Source organism: Mytilus galloprovincialis, chromosome 10 (assembly GCF_965363235.1).
Source record: "Mytilus galloprovincialis chromosome 10, xbMytGall1.hap1.1, whole genome shotgun sequence".
Taxonomy (NCBI): Eukaryota; Metazoa; Mollusca; class Bivalvia; order Mytilida; family Mytilidae; genus Mytilus; species Mytilus galloprovincialis.
In genome coordinates this window covers 77,264,540-77,283,216 of record NC_134847.1, presented here as the reverse complement: position 1 = coordinate 77,283,216, position 18,677 = coordinate 77,264,540, and the positions used below count along the sequence as shown (strand labels likewise).

The following is an 18,677-nucleotide window of genomic DNA, read 5'->3' as shown; positions in this document are numbered from 1 at the left end:
ATTCTGGAACAGTTCCGACGAATTTTGATAAAAAGTGTTAACCCTTTATTTAACACACTGTCAGGAGTCAAGATAACGCAAGAAAAAAAGTTGTATAGTATGGACAATGGAGGGGATGTTAAACAATCAAAAGCGAACTAAGCAATAGGGTTTTGTGACCTTTTCCTTTTTTCAATTATAATTTGAAAATGTGTCAAAATTAGTTATAACTAATGCCGTTTTTGTCAACATTCAAATTATTTCTGATATGAAGTCTGCCAAAGGAGAATTTAATACTTTATCAAGTAATTGAACTTTATATTTACCTTGTGATATTCAAAACCTCCTTTACAATTTTATAATTTAATTTATATTTTATATATGATGTCACCGGGAAGGGGTTGTGAGATAATTTCCAAGAAATTAAAATTTTCGGTCATCACCGAATTTCATTTTTTTGCGCCTCAATTTAATTATTTATTATAAAAGAAACTTCAAACACATTTAAATTTAGTCATATGTAATTTATAGGAGCAAATGTATTGGAACATAAGTCAATTAAGAGGAAACAATATATACATAGACAATTCCTCTCCCAAATGTCCTTTTTATGTAGGCTATTTCAAAACAAAGAACAGACGTGCGTTGTAACAATTGCTCAAGTCAAACTCTTTCATTTCTGGACATGATGACACTAATTTACTTAATAAACACACTGTTGGATGCTAAACGCTAAGATTATCATCGCAACTTTATTTAGTGTTAAATGAAAGAAGATCAATATTTTTAGTAATACAGAGGGATGGGAAATAATCTCCATTAAAAAATGATACATATAAAGCAAAGTGAAAGAATTACAAAATCAAAAAAGGAGCTGAAGCAAGAAACCAAGAATACAATATGCCTTTATCAAAATTAACTTTCACGAATAGCTTCGAGCTTCAATTCTCCAGTCTCGATACTTAAAGATTAAAATCCCCAAAATTCATTGGCAGTAAACAGCATTTTATCTTATTCAACACTTCTAAAGAAAACTTTCAAATAAATTTGAAAACTCCATCAATATGAACTTATTATGATTTCATTTTTCCTTTAATTTTGAAATTTGAATGCGAATTTTCTAAGAGAAGTTACTATTACGCATTTCGTTAATTTTAATATAAGCTGTATGTAACTTTCAAAAAGTCTTTGCAATAGTAAGATCACGTTGATAAATGATATTCAGCTGTATGCAAACATATCATACACAGGATAAGGAAACATACCTGTGGTTATAATATGTTTTACTATTTCAGACGTAAAATGAACATTATTGAATGCATTTTACACCAATACTTTGGTTATAAAAAGATAAGTTGCATAACAACGCAATACCTTTCAAAAAGAATAAAACCATAAAGATTAAAAGGTTATCTATGGGAAAAAAGATTGAATGCAATGTAAACATATATTACTAAAAAAAAAAAATTTATTTCTTTTTTGGTTTTTTGTTTATCGGTTAATGTAAAACCGTAACCAATGAGTAATGTCCTTGATTTTGTCGATCAGGATATTTTGTTTTTTTGCTCTCTTATCTAAAGGAAGCGTTGATTTGTATGTTCATGAGTCTGTCGTAAACACTCTTTCAATTGTACACTCTTTCTGTACACCAAAATCCTGTTTAGAGGTAAAGTTTATACCACTTTTCGATTCTTTTACTTTGATTTTTGATGTAGCTCACTTAATATTGAATGAAACAGATATGTTCTACTAGTTTTAAGAGATTATCAGCTGTCCAGTGTACATTGTTCTAGACTTAAAGACAGAAATATTTAAGATATGGTATAATTGATTATAAGACAACACTCGCCTAAAGACCAAAATGACGTAGGAGTAAGCAGTATATATGTCACCTTAGACTCTCAACGATGAGCAAAAACCTATACTAAATAATAGGCTACTACAAGACCCAAATGACACTGTTAATCAATTCAAACGAGAAAACTAACGGCACGATTTATGCACTAAGCGTTAAACAAGAAAAAATATATGATACACATCAACAAACGAAAATAAATGCAATACATGCACCTGACCTGGAACTGGCACATGCATAATGTGGCGATGATAAACATCTTCGCACGCACCTTACCCTTCCTCATTCTAGAACAGCGGTATTCCAGCACTATACAAATCTGTTGAATTAGTTTTAAACCAGGTTCAACCCACCATTGTTTCTTTAAATGTCCTGTACCAAGCCAGAAAAATGGCAATTGTTATATTAAAGTTCGTTTCTGTGTGTGTTACATTTTAATGTTGTGTTTCTGTTGTGTCATTGTTCTCCTCTTATATTTGAAGCGTTCCCCTCAGTTTTAGTTTGTAACCAGGATTTGTTTGTTTCTCAATCGATTTATGAATTTCGAACAGCGGTATACTTCTGTTGCCTTTATTTAAAATATCAAATCGATATAAAGCACAACAGAACTAACACAAACATTAAATACAGAAATAATAGACCTAAAAGTACTTGTAGTTACTGAAAGCTCGCCCAAAAAAACACTCATTAAAGTTTAACTATCGTATATTGATTTACGGATTGTATAAACAACATTCAGGGTATACTATCCCGAGTTAAGTAATTCTGTACAAATACAGCCAAACTTCCAACGCAAAATTGTAACTATGAAAGAATGTAGTAAAAGTTGAGCAAAGCTTTTCAAGTAATTTGTGGATACGAAATCCTCGACCTAATAATCTAAAATCAATGCATAGATAATTAATATAGAAGCAGACCCCTTCTTTTCCATTCATAACTAATATATACTGTAATGAAGTTGCATTTACTAAAAAACATATTTTTCTTTAATTCAAAAGCTTGTACACATACTGTATTATACCACATCGTTTAAACCGCCTTTAGTTTGATTTGATAGTATATATATTTTATTTAATATTCTATTTGACATATTTAAAAGAGTTAAATCATTTAACAAATATTTAGTTCCTTCTTAAAAATAAAAATCTTAATGTAAGTTTTCAAATGACTTGATCTATAGATAAATAAATACAGAAATATGTTGCTTCTAATATTTACCTGTCTATTTAAAACTTTCTAATAAATAGAATTTAGATATTATCAATAAAATCACATTTGTTTCTTTTCAATTTTGTCCTATGAATTAGGTATATAATTGCTAAAATAAATTTGTGTTATGTTCAGTCCCGATTCTTAAGAAACTCTATAAATAGAATTAACGGAAAATGTATGGAAAACTTCCAATACCCAAAAATAAATCTAGGTTTTCCAATTTGATCTTATAACACTGCATGTCTGTTTAGTTTCAAGTTATTTTACTGCGACAACCAGTTGGATAGGTATAACTTGCTTTTAAGATATAACTTATTTTTGTTTTGCATTTTACAGAGGAAAACAGAACATATTAATTAAGAAATGTTTTTAAAAATGAAATGAATGTTAAATATGTACCTTGGGTAAAATTGATGTATAATAATTATTTTTATATTTTAGACACAAACATGACAAAAGGAGAGCTACCAATGCCACCGCAGGTGTCAAATGGTCATAACAATGGACAAGAATGGTCTGGACTCCAGATTCCTGATGCACTTAATAATTATCTGCCTTCAGATGAATATATAAGCCAGGGGGATAATAAATTCCAAATTATTTACTCTGGTAACGAGATCCAAAAAGACAGTGACAAACATTCGTTTCCTTGCTCAGACGAAACTAATAATAACAATATCGGAGATTGTCAGTTCAATATTGCCGAATACGTTCAAAATCTGCCAGATGTTAGGGTTAGAAAACAGCTAGCTAAAGCTCTGAGCACGGATGAGCCAGATGAAAACTTGGACATTGAAAATATTGATCATTATCTTCTGGTCTCTAAAAAATCAAATTTACGCAACACGCTGAAATGTTGTGAAAATAAGTTAATTTCCAATTTGAACGCAGTTAACTGTGATGAATATTATCAGCTTGCTAAAGAGTATGAATTAAGAAACTTACAATCAAAGGCACTTGCTATCATTGAAAGAATCAAAAACCCGAATGAATGCAGCAACTTCACAAACCAGAACAATACCTTTTCTACGAAGGGAGGCGAAGTTTGCCACAATCAATGTGACAATTCAACTCGAGGGTCTGTGGGCAGTTCGAGAACCAAAAACTATAAAAACTACTTTTCACTTTTCACATGTGGTACCTGTGGGTCAAAACGGACAATCACGACCATTGTTTACGACTCAAACATGAGAAAAAGGTGCTATAGAGACATTCAAAAGGGAAATAAAATAAGCAAACCGTTTCAATGTTGCTGTATTCAAGGTGATGAAAACAATCCACCAATAGTTTATTGGTCCTTTGGGAGTTCAGTGTACCAGTACGACCCACTGATGAACAAATGCAAACAAAAATCATCTCTTTACTGCAAACGAGCAAAGTTCAACATGATATCGCATGGAAACCACTGTTATGTGATAGGGGGTGTTTACAAGAGTCGCAAAGTCTTGGAAATCGAAGAATACAACACGAAAAAAGATTCATGGAAAAAAGTGGCATACCTCCCTGGAGATTCCCTTCCAATAGATCCATCATGTGTTGTTTTTGATGGCTTGATTTACATTTTTTCTGCCATTGTGGACATAGAAGGAAATATAAAACCTAGAGCTACTGCTGTCTATGTCTTTAATCCTCGTACACAAACAGTTAAACAGGTGGCGGAGATCCCGTTTTCGTTTGGACAGATTAAAACATGTGCTGTTGACTCTTTCATTTACATTGCCTCTGACAGGAAACATTTTATTAGATTCTGCCCAAGTGATGGGTCGTGCCTATCATTACCGGACCAGATTCAGGAATGTAAGGACTTCGGCATGTTCACAATGGAGACATCGATTATTCTTGCAGGAGGAGATTGTAGGGGAAAAGAAAATAAAGACATTAACGTATTTTGTACTGTTTCTGGACATTGGGAAACATTGTCAGAAAAATTACCAGACGATATGGCTATTTATGGTGCATGTGAACTGAAAATCCCAAATAGTGCAGGAACAATAGTCCCGTTTTACGAAACGAATCTTTTCGAAAAGAGGTGACTAGGCTACATTTTGTTGATATTATTTGTAAGAATAAAATGCATTAAAATCAAAGGTACGGACTTTTACTTTTTTCTCGAAAGATTCGTATTTCCACTTAAATTTTCTATATGATATTTAGTTTTCGTTCCTTGATGTTTAGTATGTTTTTGCCTAAAATTTGTACCATACATGTAATAGTCTACCAAAAATACCAAATTAAGTCCATATATATTGACAAAAACAAACGCTGTCAATCAACAGCACAAGTGAAAAAAAATGGTATATTTGCTTTTATACTAGCTTAACCTCCCACTTGTATGTCATTTGTTAATAGTTATTTTGTGAAAGAATCGTGGGGACGTAACTTAAAAAAAACTGTTGGATTTTTTTCTAGGAGTGGGTTAACACGTTTTCAAATTTAATGATATTGAGAAATCTAAAAGGTCAGAGGTAAATTAAACCATTCAGTTTTTGACTAAAATCTATAGGACATTACTAAAAGACAACAAAGTCCAAGTCGAGACCAAAATAAAAACACTGTTGCAATATACCAAAAGAACAAACAACAAAGCAAAATGTATTATACAAATTCTTAAATTTTACCAATAACACTTCCTCAAAAATATGGGGAAGCAGTTCTTCTTTCTCAAGATCAGGTGGTTTCCCTTTGACTTCCCTAACTAAATCATAGCATTGGTGCAAGTTACGGACGATGAAAAGACCATGGACATGAAGCATCGACAGTGTTCAGCTTTGGTTGTTTAGTTCGCTTAATTGGTTATTGTTTGATGCCGAATCAACACGATAGGCGATAGTTCATCTCCGGAAAATATTCATTAACTGTTAAACACATGGCGACGTCATTATAAAAATCAAAATGAAATACTGCTACTTGACTGTTAAGTGGTTTCCAATTCAACATCTGCCCTCCACATAAAAAGAACTAACAGGAAGCACACACTCTTGAGCATGTTGAATATCGTCGGTATTTTTCCTTAATTGACCCTCAATGTCGAAGGAGCAAGTCAATAACATATGGAGACAATTCATCCAGAACAGTGCGACTGGTTTAATGTTACAACGCGGTTATGTATTGAATTTGTATTTTATAATTAATTACATTTTACAAAACCCTCGTGAAATAGTAAAAGTAAAACGTAATCGAACACACACAACTTTAATAAGGAAAATCTTAAAAAGGAGACACAACATGTATAACAAAAACCAACTACTAAAATTGCTATATTAGATTTACAAATAATAGTTTAATATGCATATACCAGTCGTTCCTGTTATAAAACTGATTAAGGTATATACTGAAAGTCTGACATTGAAAAAATCTACATCATGATTCAACCATAGAAATACTAATTGAAACTTGAAAACTAATCATTTCGAATATATAAATCAAGAGATAACCAGAGGGAATTGCACAATCTCCATATGGTCCATAACGGTCAACTCGTTCAGAGAATCATCAATATGAATATTCTGGTACCTTTGGTTCCAAGGGCTTCCAAAAACTGGATGTTAAGTAAGTTGAGACAAAGACATAGACACATTGCTCCGGTAAAACAATTCGTGAGTTAGGAACTAGATACAACTAAAAAACCAATCAACTGTCACTGATGAGTCTCATGTAGACGAAACGCGCGTCTGGCGTATTAAATTATAATCCTGGTAACTTTGATAACTATTTACACCACTGGGTCGATGCCACTGCTGGTGGACGTTTCGTAGTAGCCCAGTAGTCAGCACTTCGGTGTTGTCATGAATATCAATTATATGGTCATTTTTATAAATTTCCTGTTACAAAACTTTTTACCTGTTTGGCCTATTTCTATCTGACGGTCACTGATGAGTCTTATGCCACTGCTGGTGGACGTTTAGTCCCCGAGGGTATAACCAGCCCATTAGTCAGCACTTCGGTGTTGACATGAATATTAATTATATGGTCATTTTTATAAATTTCCTGTTACAAAACTTTGAATTTTAAAAAAAACCTAAGGATTTTTTTTTATTACAGGAATATATTACCTTAGTCGTATTTGGCACAACTTTTAGGAATTTTGGGTCCTCAATGCTCTTCAACTTTTTACCTGTTTGGCTTTACAACTATTTTTATCTGAGCGTCACTGATGAGTCTTATGTATTATACGAAACGCGCGTCTGGCGTATTAAATTATAATCCTGGTAACTTTGATATCTATCAGTAAGAGCTTTAGTGAAATGCAGGAAACGAATTGAAAACTCAAAATACAAGTCATAGATATACTTGACATATTTCATAAGGAGTTAGGACTATTTTGATTTGAGAACAAAGTAACACAAAACAAGACTTCATCACATATATTAAATACTCTTCCTGAAGACTTGCTTTGTATCGTTATAAATCACAATTGCCCATTTTAGAACGTTGTATGTGTTAATGATGAATTATGAGTAATAATTTCCGTAAATTTGGAAGAAAGACAGTAGTTTCGGTATCATATAAATGTTTATAGCAAGGAACAAATAGGTATATCTTATTACATATGTTATCGAAGTTATTCATTTGAGATCATGTGACTATAAATTTCCGTCGTTTGTTGTCCTTTTAATGTTGTTTCGGTATTTTTAAATGTTTATGACACATTAATAATACTTAACAAGGAACAAATTGATACTAGTTTATGGCAAGCCGTTCTCGTCAAAACTATGTTTAAACCCTTTTTTCGAAAAAAAAAATACACACTGAGATTTAAAAACCAAAAATAACACACTGAGAAATCGTAATTACACACTGAGATTTAAAAAAATAAAAAACACACACTGAGATTTCCAAATTACACACTGAGATTTTAAAAAGACACACTGAGATGAAATAAATTGAAAAACACACACTGAGAATTGTTAATTACACACTGAGATTTCAAAAATACACACTGAGAGTAATATGCAAATTACTAATGAATATTCATGAGATGAATAATTCAACAGATTAATATCTTGATCTCAAGAACTCTTGTCATTATAATGAAATGCGATTCCTTCAACCAACATTCGTAATAAATTTCAAGACTTAACATCGCTCATATTCATAAGTTTGTTGCCTATAATTCAGATCATTACTACCAGTAATTAAACATGTGTCCCTTTTCAAAAATGTCTTCCAACTGTTTCCCTGATTTCGCTAGTTAATCTTTTATATTTTTGTTACGTTTATATGCTATAATAGACACTTGAGTAAAAATTTCAATGCATTCTTTAGCAGATTGTTCCAATGTTTTCTTATAATTTTAATAAAGTTTTTCACCATTTGGTTATATTTTGTAATAAAGTAAGTGGGTATTTTTCTTGTTCTTGTATTTCTAAAGTTTTTTTTATTAATAATTTGGAACCAAATCGTAGGACTAACGAGTTCTGTCCCCTTGTTGTTTTAAGCTTGTAATAGATTCAGATTAAGTATGCTAATTAGATAGGTGCGCATAAAAAGTGCGCACAAATCTCAGTGTGTAATTTTAAATTCTCAGTGTGTAATTTCAAATTCTCAGTGTGTGTTTTCAGTTTATTTATTCTCAGTGTGTCTTTTTGAAATCTCAGTGTGTAATTTTCAATTCTCAGTGTGTAATTTTCAATTCTCAGTGTGCGTTTTTCATTTTTTTAATCTCAATGCGTCTTTATGAAATCTCAGTGTGTAATTTTTAATTCTCAGTGTGTAATTTTCAATTCTCAGTGTGCGTTTTGAAGTTTTTAAATCTCAGTGTGCTTTGTTGTAATTCTCAGTGTGTAAATTTTTCGAAAAATGGTTTAAACATAGTTTTGACGAGAACGGCTTGTCATACTAGTTATCATATTATGAATTTTATTTAAAATATTGATATGACTAAAAAATTACAGAATTAACTGACCACATTGAAAACGTAGAAATCCACGATCTAAAAAATCAGAATATTTAGAAAAGGTGCTAAATTTAATTTTTACCATTGTGCATGTAACTGGTGTCAGTTTTATACACTACCAACATTTCAGGTATATACAATGGTAATTATACTTTGCATGCTTGTTACTGATAAATACTTTATATTTTACATGTCATCCAAGTATAAAGCTTAGACACCTCTGTCATAATAACGTGTTTAGCACAAGAAAAGATACGTTTTTTTTCAAATTTTTTGATGCATTAGATCAATACAAGTTAAAACAAAATAATTTGTTTTCGAAGACGCTCTTCCTCATCATTTTTTGCAGAACGTTATTAGCGTCACTATTAAAAATGCCACGTCAGTTGTATAAGAGCAACAGCAGAGATCAAAATGAACTTTTATGTCGTATTTGCTCGCTCATTCTAAAAGTAAGTTAAGATGTCACTGTTTTTTTTAATCGTGAATCGGTGGGTTTTATATAAAGTATAGGCTTCATCAAATCTAAATGGCTACCTACGGTATAATTCGAATACACATTTCTTATTAGAATTGAAATAATTTCATAATATCATTTTGTTTCTCTAAACATAAAAACAGAATGTCTATGACACATTACCGATAGTTATCAAGGAACAAATTAGTAAATCATATTATGAATTTTATCTAAACATTAATCTGTCCAATAAATTAAAGTATTTACTAAAGACCATAACAACCTAAAAACCCACGATCTCAAGAAATTCAGAATACACGGAAAAGGTGCTAAATTTAGTTTTACAAATGCGCATATCACTGGTGTCAGATTTAAACACATTATTTCTAGAAATAGAATTACAACTAGTTTGTGCCTGTTTGTAACGAGGAATATATACAATTTTCTATGTTATACTGGTATCATTCTTAGACTCTTCTCTAGAATTGATAGCTTTAATCCGAAATCCGATATGCATTAAGAGTCGTCTTTTTGTTTTTTAACATTTTGATTTCAGTAGGCCAATACAAGTTAGAAGGCCAAAGAAATCCAATTTGACTTCCTTCTTTCGGTGTTACAAAGTCAGATTATACTTTTATTAGAACATGGACTTGGTGCACGTGATTGGCGTCCCAATTACAATTGCATCATTAACAACGTTGCAGATCCAAATGGATTTTAAGAGAAATTATTGTCTTTGAAAGACGATTTTTACATCTTTTTCTGTCTGTAAGAACAGTAAACAGTAAAGCTGTTTAGCACAGTAATATCTTAGATTTAGTCAACATACCCGATATTATCTATTTTTGGCATTCTTGAAAAAAAAATCCCACTAGAATTTTCTGAATTTAATGTCGAAATTAACCCTTAGCAACTAAAAAAAAAATCAAATATTAACAGCAATAAGTGACTTTTCTATATTGAGATATTTCAGTTTTTACATCAAAAACTCTGCACAAAAATTAACGACAAAAGGGATGTTTTTTCTTTCTCTATTGTTATTTTTTCTTTTTTTGTGTGCATATATCCAACCTCTTTAGTTATGCGCGTGTCTGTAGTGACGTTTTGAGTTTCGGTGAGCGAAAGATGTGTACTATTGATAAATTGTTAAGTCAGGGATTTATTGCGACAAATTACTTGAAGGATTACTAAATTCTTTCTTGGATACAAAGATTTGGTTTTGAGAGTTTGGCTGGGCCTTTAAAACATATTTCAGACGAAATAGCAGATCCTTGATTTTCCGATTTCACCAAGCCAGAAAATACGATCTGGCTTAATTTAGCAATCCTTTAAATAAACTTATTCTAAAGGGTTGCCAATTTTACACTGTAGTTGGATCCTTGAAAATTGACTTCGTTGTTGAATTAACTAACTAGTTAAACAAAATGAGCATGCATAACAATCCCCACTAATATGTAACTGTCGCATAAATTATTCTTGAAACTATGGAATGAATCTAAATTTGTTTTCTAAAATACTTTTTTTCACAAAGGTTCCTATCTAGATGTACTTGTTTTTATATTAAGTTCGTGTAGTCCAGCGGCTACAAGCATATTTCAGACGAATTGTGCACATAGTGTAAACAAGCAAAACTTTTTATTAAAGTAGCACACTGTTTTTGTAATTCCAACACGTTTGACCTTTTTATTTTGGGTTTATTGTCTATAATAAAATAATAAATTGTAGAGTAAAAGGTAATAATGAGAGACACTATCTTTGTAGGTTATCTGCTGGTTTATTTATTTTTTTATTTTTTTTTTTTTTAAAGTTTCTCAGAATTAGACGTCGAATCGATCTTACAAACATAATACTGGGAATATTTACACCATAAAACTTTCCCTAGCACAAATATCAAAGTAATAAAGCAAATATCATAAATGAGAGAGAGCTTTCACTATCTTAATATAATACAAATAACTCTACAATAATAGATTTAATAAAAAGAGAAAATAATTTCCTGCCTCATGTAAGACTTGTTTTCTCTAGAGATAACTCTAATCGTATTTAAGAGCATAGCTGGTATATTGGTTGATCGATCGTAAGACATTTATTATTGAAGAAACATGTTTACGTATATGCAGACATCTTGGACTTCATGAAAGAAAAATAAGTTCGAACATGTACAAGGAGCAAAACGTATATTGTTAAATATGGGTTAGAAATATTGTGCACTATCAGATCTACACGAAGCACTTAAGCAACTGATAAAAAGACGAAAGACAAAACGTAACGACCTTAATAGATATAGTTTTATCAATCAGAAAACATTTAACGGATTTAGTATAAATACTACTTTGACAGTCTGAATAATAAGTCGAAAATATAAGTTTTAAATGGTGTTCCTAACTGTACATATAAGATGTTTTACTTTATCTAAACCATCTTATATAAAACACTGCACGAAATCGAAACACTCAAAGTTTCAGTATTTGAAAGTCCGAAGTTAAACATAATATACATGTAAAATTAAAAAGTCGGTTTTTTTTCTCAGTTTTTATGAAATATGAAATAGCGCCATGGAACTTCCGTGATATTTAAAGATTATCGTTGATCATCTCAACGAGATTGATTTTCTCGTTGAGATAATCAACATCAAACGAAGGAATAACAACTATAATATTCCTGCTTGGTCCAGGCATTTTCTTATGACCTTTCGGAATGCTTATATATATGTATCGACAGGATGTAAGTCATAAATGTTCCTAACTTTACAGCAAGACACATTTAGCTATGTTTTTAACTTACTCAGTCCACTAAATAATTAAGTTAATATTAGAAAGTATTATTCCTTCAACTCATACAACATAGACATGTCTTATATGAAACTACTAGACAATTATTAACTCATATATCATCGGTAAATCTATAATGAGACATAATTTACTTTTTCCCGCATCTTTTTAAACAGCTTGAGTATCCTGATTTTTGTGATAGTAAACTTATTACTCGTTTAATAGAATTTTGTGAATTCTATTCTGAGGCTAGATTGTTTTCGTAGTCTATTTCTAACAACACCCATCTATATTTTCTCAATATGTTTTGTGCAAGGCAATGCGCTTACAAGTACAAATGTCAATCAGGAGAAACTATAGAAGTAAATAGAGGCAACAGTTATATACCGCTGTTCAATAATCATTAAATCAATTAAAGGAAAAAAGATCCTGATCACAAACCAAAACATATACCTGGGGCTTTGGTTATCTATCAAAACGATATTTCCGATGCTTTTCAAGTATTACAATGAAATAAATGGTATGATAACCAACATGACTAATTACCGGGTTTTTACTAACATGAGCAACACAACAGGTGTCACATGTGGAGCAGGATTTGTTCTCCTTGCAGATCACCTGCGATCACCCACAGTTTTTGGTGGGGTTCTAGTTGCTTAGGCTTTAGTTTTCTATGTTTTGTCTTGTGAATTATTATTTGTATGGTTGTCGTTTTCTTTTCTTAACCATGGCGTTTTTTATTTCTGTTCTTTGAACTTGAATGTCCCTCTGATATCTTTCGCCTCTCTTTAACAAAAGTTACAATATTTTGCTTTTATCTAAAACAAAAACAACATCAACAGCACTATATGGACCTATCAAGGACTTAATGTAAAGAATATCCTGACGTTAAAAGAGTTTACTACACTCCCGACGTACAAGAAGCCTTCTTTTGTACATCCCACTGGACTAATCTGTGCGCGATCAGTGCTCTGTTATACATTGGATTACGTCATATTGTAGATTTTTTTACCTCCTATACATCCAAGGATTATGATTGGTTTAAAGCATCCGCGTGGAGGCCGTGTATGTTCCATATTAGGTCAGCAGGCGGTTCTTATTTCAATACACGATAGGAAGTGGTGTTACGTCTCTATAAAAATAACACAATGCTAAGGTAAAACTTGAAGGTTTCAACAGACGATGCAACTGATGATGAAAGATTGAAATAAATTCATAAAATACTTAAAGTAAACAAGTTGGTATGTTGTCGTTTGTTTTTGTATAGACCAATGGTATTAGATTCTTAATATTAACGGTATTGAAGAGTTGATCACTTCCTTTAATGACATCAGCACTATAATATCATAAAGACAACAGCAGAAGATGTTCCTTACTTGGAAAAGGCGCATAAACATGTGACGGGTCAGCACTCTAAAATATCTCCGTAAAGTATCGATCAATTATATATTTTCCTATGAATATGTTTTGCCTAGTCACATGGACATCATAATTGCACAATTTGGATCAATATGATAGGACAAATAAAGTGACTAAAGAAAGAAACTATGACCCAAATCAGAAAAAAAATCAAACCTTGAAATGTATACACTCACTAACGAATACAAAAATAAATGCCAAGAAGTTTTTATTTTTGGCATTCTGCTGTACATATGCTTCAAACAATAAGGGTGAAGTAGGTCAATGTCATTGTATCTATGAATATAATTATTCTGTCAAAACAAATCATAACTGACAACAGACAATTTGCAAAAATACCATATATGTATTAGCAGATTTACAATTTAATTTTACTTGTTAACAAAAATTTAGAATCAAGTCGAAATTGAGATTCTGACGTGCTCTATTTCCCTGTTGCATGAAGACATTAAGTTAAGGCTCCATAGAGCGTATATGATATAAATTCAAATTGTTATTATTTTAAACAAACGGGTTGTTTTTTCTCATTTATCGCTAGAACGGTTTTGGTGAAGCAGAAGGCAGTGCAAAATCATCGTATTCTAAAATAAGTAGAGAATAACAGAAGACGACAGTGCAAAATCGTCGTATTACTTAATGATAAGATAATAAATATTAAAATCACAAAAATACCGAAATTCGAGGAAAATTCAAAAAAGAGAGTCCCTAATTAAATGGGAAAATTAAAAACTCAAACACATCAAATAAATGAATAACAACGGTCATATTCCTCACTTGGTACAGGTATTTTGTTTTGTAGAAAATGGTCGATTACAGCTGGTTTTAAAGCTAGCTCAACCTCTCATTTGCATAACAGTTGTATAAAATAAGTAATCTGCCATTGGATCATATTTCATTGTGTCTAGCATGTAGGTTACTAGGACGAAATGGTTTGCTGATCTTACTTTTGATCTCGAGCGCACGTGTAGCGCATTGAAACCGTTTTCGAACGTATATTTTTCTAATTCATATTTAAAGGGCAAAATAAGTTTGTAAGTTTCCCATAGAAGGGAAATGAAGTATAGTTAAGTACAACCTTATATGCCTTATTTATGGGCATTATGTTTTCAGGTATGTGCGTCCGTCAATCCGTTCGTTCGTCCGTTCATTTGTCCGTCAGTTTGTCCGTCTGTCCCGTTTCAGATTAAAGTTTTTTTTGGTCGAGGTAGGTTAAAGTTTTTGGTCGAGGTTGGTTAAAGTTTTTGGTCAAGGTAGTTTTTGATGAAATAGAAGTATAATCAATTGATATGATATATCTAATTTTAAGGCCAAATAAGAGATTTTACCCTATTTTCACGGTACACTGAACATAGAAAATGATAGTGCGGATGGGTCATTCGTGTACCTAGGACACATTCTTGTTTCTATCTGAAATTGTGTAATGATTAAAAGATTGATTTATACAATTCATATCTATGTTCTTTGAAGTAATAATCGTGCATTCCTTTATTTTCATTTGAAAATATTTATAAAAAGTACAAAGAGTTTTTACATGCATAGATGAAATATGATCTATATAGAATTGTATACACTACAAACAGTCAATTAATGTTCATTGATTATAAAAAGAAACACGTTTATTCTTATCGCTTCAATCTGTCCATGGACAGTATAAGAACGCTTTTATTAAAATTTAAACCTCTAATTAAGTGTTGATGGTCTATAGTCATACATAATTGAACGAAACACGATTAATTTGAATTGAAAATTTTCGAACTACGTCAATTTAGATTGACCAATTGAACTCAGGTCATTGCGGTTTTTTTTTTTATCATAAGAAAAAAACATGTCTTGTTATTTACACAATTAACGCTCCACAAGAATTCTGTCAGTTTATTTTTACGTCGTGCTATTTAATTTTTAAACTTAGGGGTAAAAGTCCCATTAAAAGAGAACTTCCGGGTATGCAACAATAAATAAGTACTGGTAATATTCTGTATTCGTAAAATAAGATAGGATTGTTCAATAACTGAAGCCATCACATTGTGTCGGTTAAAGCGTCCGTCCGAATGTATGTCACGTACCGTCAAATAATGTTCAAATAAAATTGAAACCTAGTGCACAGGTGATTATGATGTGAACGTTAAATAATGCGAACATAGGATTCTGTTTTGATCTTCATTTCGCTTTTATTTTTAAATTGAAATGTGTTTGAGTGAACTCTGTTCATTCTGGGGTTGAATAATCAGTTTTGGTTGAAGAAAAAATAATTACTATGAAGAAATGGTTTCTGTCTTTTTTTTAGTGCTACTTTAAACTATGTTTTCAGTTATAACTATATTCCTTATGAAAATGTTAGTCAGACGCAATATTATTTTTCATTTCAATTTTATTTGGACTATCTATTTCTGAATGTGCATTGAGTACGGGTTTAATGCCGTCCAAAACATAAACAAGTCATTTATGAGCTGAAATTCTATGTATTACCTTGTTGGGGTATTCTGTCGAAATACACCATAGCATAATGTTTGGAAACTAATCTTTTAAGAAACATCTATATTTAAGGGGTGTGTGAATAATGCAAAGGTATAATATACGTTTTAAATGACCTTTTATATATGAATGTATGTAATATATGTATCCCAAAATTATACATATAGTAAAAATATAACAGCCAACACTTTTCGTATCAACATACGAGATTTTTACACATGCGTAGATGTAATGTGATCTAATTCATTCAAAACAGACCGTTATATTACATTGAAATTAAGAAAAAACGTTTATTGATTTCTAATCGCTTGAATCTGTCCAGGGATAGTATATGAAACGTTTTATGTAAATCTTAACCTCTAATTAAGTGTTGTTGGCCTATAGCCATACATACATTAACAAAAAATTAATTTAATTGAAAATTTTCCAACTACGAAGGGATAAATATAGAGCTAGCTAATACAGCAAGTATACAATGAACTAATTGAACCCATGTCATTATGTTTTGTTTTTATTCTAGTGCTACTGGTACACGTCAGGTCATGATTTTGAAAAGTAGGATAATAAGAAACTCCAAATATAAAGTTACTTCCGTGTATGTAACGACGGAATAAGGACTGGTCATATTCTATATCGGGCAACTGGCGGCTTTATTTCAAAAACCAAAATGGACTAAAATGAACTTTATTCAAGCTGGTTAGAAAAATGAAGGAGATATACAACTTGTGTCTAAATACTTTAAAAAAATATGTACATTTAGCAATACATACACACTGTATTTAGTGAAGCGATTGACGTTTAAAAAATACACCCTTACAAGGTCGTTGATTAGGGTGTCTGGTTCTACTCCTTTGTATCCTTGAATCGTTTTTCTTTATCTTCACCATGGCCGATCAAAGTGAAAACGTAACATATAAATACACGTTTTGATTTAGATAAAGTCAAAACAATTAACATGCAACTTCGACTGAAATTCCTGAAATTATTTCTGCTTGTAATTAGTTACAAGTTGAGAGGAAAACATTATGTAGCCAGTTTTTTTCTGTCTCTCAAGCATGGATTAAAGAGCAAGACATATAACTCTATCAAAAATTCATTCTTTATATGTTTTAAGACGTCGTCTGTCGGTTGACTACTCGAATAATTCTATTTGACGTATTTGATCTAAGACTTTGCACCAAGACTTAGAGCGAATGCATTCATGAGCATATGATACATGCCATATTTTGCTGTTTACTAACATTGTAATGTGATTGCGTGAAATCTGTTTATTCTCGGGAAAAAAATATTTAGGTTTAGTCTAAGAAAATTGATTACCGTGACGTGATGGCCATATTCTTAGTTGTGTGTCACTTTATTTCATTTCACACGTAATAATTATAATCCTTAAAGTATGCCAGACGCAATATTATACAGTGATGACTGTTTCAGTCCCATATTATATTTCTTGAGATTGCATTCACTATGGGTTTATTGTCATCCTAACATAAAATAAAAGCTACTAGTTGGAACGGGTAGTCTTTTTATCACATTGTTGAGATATTTTTTAAAAAGTAAAATCACAAAAATACTGAGAAAAAAACTCAGAGAAAAATTAAAAAAAGAAAGTTCGTAATCAAATGGCAAAATCAAAAGTTCAAACACATCAAACGAATGGATAAAAACTGTCATATTCTAACATACACCTTAGTCTGATGTTTGTAAAATACACTTTTATGAAATAGATACATCTTAATTTTAGGAGGGAGTGGACTCAAAATATAATATCGGAACACTTACGTTTCATATGACATTTTGAAAATTAAAATTTAAATTTATCAAACTATATACCCTTATATGCATGTCTATAAAAGCAGGTGTCATATAATTATACATGCTAGTATAATAAAGACATAACAAAGGTAAAAAATGTGTGTATCCAGCTGTGCGCGATAATGGTTTGGCTTGTTGATAAACTGAAAAAAGTTTAGTGTCCAGGAACAGTACAGGAAATTTGTATTAACATCTAAACCTCAAATCTAATAAGTGTTGTTGGCTTGTAGCCATACATACATTAACAAAATAATTAATTTCATATGAAAAGTTTCTAACTACGAAGGGATAAATATAGAGCTAACTAATACAATGATTATACAATGAACTAATTCAACGCATGTTTTGGTTTGTTATTATTTAAAAGTACTTGATCTTCTAGTACACGTCAGGCAATGATTTTGAGTAGTAGGATAATAGGAAATTCCACACTTGGGGAAACTTCCGTGTATGTAACAGCAGAATAAGGACTGGTCATATTCCATATTCGCCAACTGGCTTTATTTTAAAAACCATAATGTACTTTTTCCTATTTCAAGCTGTTGTATTAAAAAATATAAAATATATACAACTTGTCTTTAAAACAAAGTTATCAAAATATACATTCAGCAATGCATACACATTCTTATAAAAATGTCAGACGCAATATTATACAGCGAAGACCGGCATGAAATTCCCTTGCTACAGTTTATGAGAGTGCATACATGGTTTCATTGTCATCCAAACATATAAAAAAGTATTTGTTAGTACGGAAAGTCCATTTACTATATTGTTGAGACATTCTGTAAACAAACATCTTAGCTA

At 31.3% G+C, this 18,677-nt stretch overlaps 1 long non-coding RNA gene across 1 annotated transcript; it reads left to right on the top strand.

Annotated features, from left to right (window-relative positions):
• Positions 1-3,272: 3,272 nt before the first annotated feature.
• LOC143048430 (uncharacterized) lies at positions 3,273-5,133 on the top strand. The gene is made up of 2 exons (XR_012969827.1): positions 3,273-3,333; positions 3,488-5,133. It is a non-coding gene; the product is annotated as an uncharacterized LOC143048430 (long non-coding RNA).
• Positions 5,134-18,677: the final 13,544 nt, after the last annotated feature.